The 5,900-nt window shown below is 43.5% G+C and overlaps 1 pseudogene; it reads left to right on the top strand.

Moving 5' to 3' along the window:
* Positions 1 to 4,141: 4,141 nt before the first annotated feature.
* LOC123490696 lies at positions 4,142 to 4,321 on the top strand (annotated as a pseudogene).
* The last annotated feature ends 1,579 nt before the right edge of the window (positions 4,322 to 5,900 follow it).

Here is a 5,900-nt window from a genome sequence, read left to right as displayed (position 1 = left end):
AATGGTGCCCGCCTGCCGGAACTTCCTGTTCCCCCACTACTAACGGTCCGTGCATTCCGAGATCAGATTACAACATTTCATTAAAAATTACTAAAAGTGTAAACTGTAGCAATTTATTTCCCTTTATAGTTTATTAGCCTAAGCATGACCTTCATCCACATAATTTCTCTAGGATTGGAACCGGTTCAGGGAAAGATCTATACTTTTTTAGGAACAGCGCAGTCAGGGGCGGCCTGTTCAATAGGGCGATATGGGCGACGCACTGCCAAACGGGGAAAAGGAAGGGGATTTTTTTTTCTAATCAATTATATCACGGCAACAGTAGTTATCAGTGTTGTAATCTATACGTCTGATCTGCCACAGTGCCACACTGCCACTAAATGTCGAATCAGGCTAAAGTCGTGCTTCAAATGGCTCCCCCTTTTTGGGGCGATTTCAGTCAGGTTGAAAATCGCTTGAAGTCTGTCATAGACTCCCATGTAAAATCTATTTTTTTCAAATTTCAGAGCCTAATACAATCTCAATGGGTGTCTGTGGGCTTGCACTTACGCCTTTCGTCATACGTTACGTAACCATGAACGTAACTGAGAAAAGAGCGATTGTTTGAAAAGAAGTTCCTTTTTGTCGGAACAAATGAAGATAAATTGGCAGCGAAACAATTAGGACCTCCCAGACCAAATTTAATAATTCAACAGGTTTCTACTAAAGTCGGAAAGTCCTACACCCGAGGATTTTCCAAAAATTGGTACGAAACGAAAAAGACATTGCCACTCACTCAACTGGGATACAGGCTAGCCAGTTGTATACAGGCTAGCCATGTACAGGCTAGACATTGCCACTCACTCAACTGGGATACAGGCTAGCTGTCCGCCGCCACAACGATGAGTTAGTGTTGATAATCACAAGTTTACTGGAGAACTGAGACCAAGTAGAGACTTTGGACAGGGTGGATATGGTATAATAAAGGCAGTTTATTCAGAAGTAAAGATATCTGGAATCGCGTTCACGGACCCGTCGTCAAACTCTTAGGAGCTATAAATTAAGCCCCATTACTTACCATATCAGATAAGAGAAATTGCTGCAGCTACATATATTTTACATCCTGGCCCTACATAGTTCACTATTTGCATCACTTACCAAATATTACATGTGGTCATATATGCTTGGAAAGTGGAGATGCCATAGAACGTCAAAAAGTAAACATTGCTGGAGACACATTGCCGTTTTGGAGAAGACATCGCGTTTACCTAGCGAAGAGATTTGTTGTGGCAAATGAACTTGGGCTGGGAATTGCCAGGAACCTCACGATAAGATATATGCATCAGCATTGCGAGTCTCATGATTCTATACGTATTGCGATTCGATACTGTGATTTTATTGCGCACCATATGTCTGTTGCAGAGGGATCAGAAAGCCATGAGAACGAAGTTTTGATCAGTCATGGAAATAAAAGTGCTGAAAACAAATTGAGCAATGTGAAAAGATTGAGAACAAGCTATGAAGGAACAATAATGGTGTTTTGGTGCAGGTACAGCCAACTAGCGCTAAAATATTGCGATATTGTCAATACAGTATATCGTAAAGTATCACTATGTAACCTTTCGATTTCTTTCTACCCCAATCCCTCAAATTAACGTAATAACTGAATTGTTTGCCCCACATTTAGCTAAGATGATTAGCTAGCCAGCTAAAATGTTTTATTTAGTTAGCAGTCGCATCTACAATAGTTTACTGTCAATAACATGTCTCCAAAAATGACGTGGTGTCTCCAATTGTGTTGACATTTTACAATTGCGATGCGCATCCATGAGTATCCACTTTCTGTAGCTCAGCTGGTAGAGCATGGTGCTTGTAACGCCAAGGTAGTGGGTTCGATCCCCGGGACCACCCATACACAAAAATGTATGCACGCATGACTGAAAGTCGTTGGATAAAAGCGTCTGCTAAATGGCTTTTTATTATTATTATTATTATTATTATCTGAAGAGAGCCCCGAAACATTGTGTGCAGACATTTTATGCAATAAATGAAGTAGGTTGAATCCAGTAGTTCTGATCTTCTGATTGGTCCTGATGAGTTGGGCGAGGTCCCCTCCAGGCTACTGTCACTGTTGCATTGGCTCTGAGTCGGGTTCTCTGTCTTCAAATGTTCAGCCTAAGAGAGGGGATTTTTGTGTGTGTGTGTGTGTGTGTGTTTTAACAGTGATGATGTGTGTGTGTTTGTTTTTGTGTGTGTGTGTGTCCTCAGAGCAAGAACTCGTGAGTTGGAAGAACTGAGAGGCCTATGGCGTGGGTGTTGTCCTTGGCCACCTGCTGACAAGGCTGACAAGATAGGACCCTTTTGTCCATTGTTATTGGATAGGAACAGAACTTATAACCAGCTCCTGACCTAAATAGATCTTAGCACAACATTTTACTCAACATATCATATTCCATATTCACTATAACAAATATATTTACTACGACATTAGCAAGAACCGCCACATCCTCAGCCGGCTAATCCAGTGTGTGAAGTTTTATGAGTGTTTTAGTTAGCTTTGCGAGGCAAAGATGAAACTGAGGGCTCCACCAACCCTGGTAAGCCAACACTTTTGAGATCAGTCAATAAATGCTTCTGGTATTGACTTATATGCTGCCCCTGTCTTCATGTTGTTGCTGGACATATCTTTTTTAAAATGTGTGTAGGTCACCTAAATCATCAGAAAAATTGCCCCCCCTGAGAATTTTTTCAGGAGCCGCCACTGGTCTGGAGTACAAGTTTTTATTGATACAATTATTTTCAAAACAGCTCTATTTTAAATTCATTTACACACATAAGACGGCACAAAAGTGCATAAAAACCAGCAATGCATTACATTTACCTCAAAAAAGCCTCCTCCTGCTCTTCCTGAATCGACTCGTACTACCGTCCGTCGGGGCCCAGAGGAGACTCCTCCCCAGGCGCATCGCCCTGGCGCCGCAGCGCTGTCAGGCCGTGGCCGCCGGGACCTTGGGTGTTGTGGGGGACCCTTCCGGCCTGGGGTCGAGGCCCCCTGTTCGTGCACCCACCCCAGGGCTTCCGTGGCTACCAAAGCCACTGCCTGGGGGTGGTCTCTACCTGTTTTCCTACCAGCAGGTTGCGGGAGGAGTGCGTCCTTCAGACACGTGAGGGTGGGGCCAGAGTTTTGTGAAGGCCTTTGGTGGTATAGGCCTTCGACCCACCCCATACAGCACGAGCGGCAGTTAGGTCCTCCCCTGCTGGCAGACGTGGGGAGATCAGGGGGCCTGCTTCCTTCCACAGGTCCCGTGCGGCTCTGCACTCCCAGAGCAAGTGCCTCACCGACTCTTCTTGGCCGCAGCCTGGTCGGGGCACGCGGATGTCCTCGCCATGCCCCGGGAGTGCATAACGACCCCTGACCGGGAGGATCTCATGGGCGACCATCCAGGACAGGTCATGATGCCAATTCAGCAGAGCAGGATGGGCCACGTTGCGCCAAACCGTTGTTATGCCCAGGCTCAGGGGGAGGGGGAAGGCTGCCTGACCTCTACTTGTTCCTGTGCAGCCGCTATACAGCCTTGGTGTATGGTCCTCCCGCAACCTGCTGGTAGGAAAACAGGTAGAGACCACCCCCAAGCAGTGGCTTTCTGGTAGCCTCGAAGCCCTGGGGTGGTACGAACGACAGGGGCCCCGACCCCAGGCGAAGGGTCCCCCACAACACCCAAGGTCCCGGCGGCCACGGCCTGACAGCGCTGCGGCGCCTAGGGCGATGCGCCTAGGGGGAGGAGTCTCTCTTGGCCCCGACGGATGGGTACGGAGTCGTTTCAGGAAGAGCAGGAGGAGGCTTTTTTGATAAGGACTCACCCGGTTCTTGTACAAAGGACCGAAGACAGCTTTTAACAAAGGGACGTTTTGACAGGCTTTCCATGTCTTAAAAAATGTTTTACTTTGTTAAATCATGTATACACATTTTAAAATGGCTTTTATAGATTGGTTTTTACAAGAAAGGGTACATTTATGCAGGATTGTTTCATTGTTTTAAATAAACAACATGTACCTTTTTTAATTTAATTGTAATATAATGCTGGTTTTATGCACTTTATGCCGTTTTTTGTGTGTAAATGTATTAAAAATGTGAGCTGTTTTAAAAGGAATTGTATCAATAAAAACCTTTCCAAAATAAAATAAAAATCTGTTCTTATCAGTTTAATATCTGATACGCCCCCCTATCCTGGGGACCATATATTAAATTGATTTTTGGAACAGGGAGATGGAATAGGGGCTTGCTCCGCCACTCCACGCATCGACCTGGTATTGCAGTACCTCCAGGAACGTTGCACCCCTGTCATTGTAAAGATAAAGCAGGCAAAGACAACAGAATTGCTTTGTTATATTCCATTAGGATCACGATGTATTTTATATTTTCACGTTTGATCATCTTCATCTCAATGTCAATGATGGCTAGAAAGTGATGGTGAAGTCAGTCACTGCTATATTGACTATGATAGCTGATGTGAATGGTGCGTTAATCATCAATCAAATCAATGTTTATTCGTCACATGCACAGGATACAGGGTGTAAATGGTACAGTGATAATGCTTTAAAGATAATGCTTTAAAAAATCTTGGCATAGATTGGGAGTTGATCAACGTTGGGAATAACCACTTTTGACTGTTACAAAGTAACACATTTGTAGGTTCGTAAGTCACGTGGTCATCTGCCCTCCAATCGGAAATGACAGAAAGCGTTTCTAAATTAAATCCAGATTAACAGCTAAATCGGAATAATAATATATGAAATACGGGTGGGGGAATCAATTTAGAGATAATAATATTGACATAACATTTGATCTTATATCAAATATCTCTGGTAGCGTTGATGCCACAAGGGAACTGAGCAATTGTCCACTTGGTGGGGCAAGTGTTCCACTGACCGTCGCATTTGAATGTTGAACCACCGTCGCATTTTCCAAGCAGTCCTGTGTGGTCCATCCAACTATATTTTAATGTTGAACCACTTGACTTCAATACATCATCAACGCAAATAATATGAACAATAAAAATAGCCTGTTTTTATTTTACATGTCTGTAGAGCCTTGTACGATAAGACCACGGTGAAGAGGCCTTCATAAAGTTGCCGTCCTAAATTACTAGAGGCCAAACTTCAAAGATGTCATGGCACTGGACTGCGGTAAGAGCTAGCCTACAGTGCGGCCTACGGAGCGGTCCTGTTGTATGGTCCTGGCTGCCATAAATGTTTCCTCCACATAATAAACTGTACAAACATGGCACTTTAGAGGGTTACTTTACAATTAGCCTTACTCAGTCACTACAACAAACTTCCTATCATGGACATGAAATGCCATTAGGCATTAGTTGGTGTCTTGTGAATCAACTGGTATGCGCATCAGGGTTTAATATTTCCTCCGATATTATACAAATGTTCCATCCCGAGAATAAATCACTCTTCTCCCCGGGTAACCCGGTATTTTCCGCCAAAACCGGAAGTGTCATTCAAAAGCATTATGAGGCTTATAATTGTCTGGATTTGATTAGAGCTTTGATCGGCATGAAAATACAAACCTGATGCTAATTGGACATATATTAAATACTTTTTTATAATACATTTTACAAATACAAATCCCAGCTGAAGAATAAGACACTATTTCAAAGCATAGTACATGTAATGTTAGCCAAGTACAATGTAATTACTAGTTGTTACACAGGATTTAGCCAATTAAAATTAAGTGTATCTTTAGGAGTACTTGTAATTAATGTGTACAGTACATTACCCATCCTGACAACCTGGCCCTCAATTTAAAGCTTGTGGAAGTGACATCCAAGTGGGAGAACAAATACACTAGCACACCACAGAGTATCTGTATAAGAAAATCATTCAGAGCACACTGTGCTGCCAATCACAGT

The sequence above is a fragment of the Coregonus clupeaformis genome, unplaced genomic scaffold (genome assembly GCF_020615455.1).
Source record: "Coregonus clupeaformis isolate EN_2021a unplaced genomic scaffold, ASM2061545v1 scaf4420, whole genome shotgun sequence".
Lineage (NCBI taxonomy): Eukaryota > Metazoa > Chordata > Actinopteri > Salmoniformes > Salmonidae > Coregonus > Coregonus clupeaformis.
This window is presented reverse-complemented; position numbering and strand designations above follow the sequence as displayed.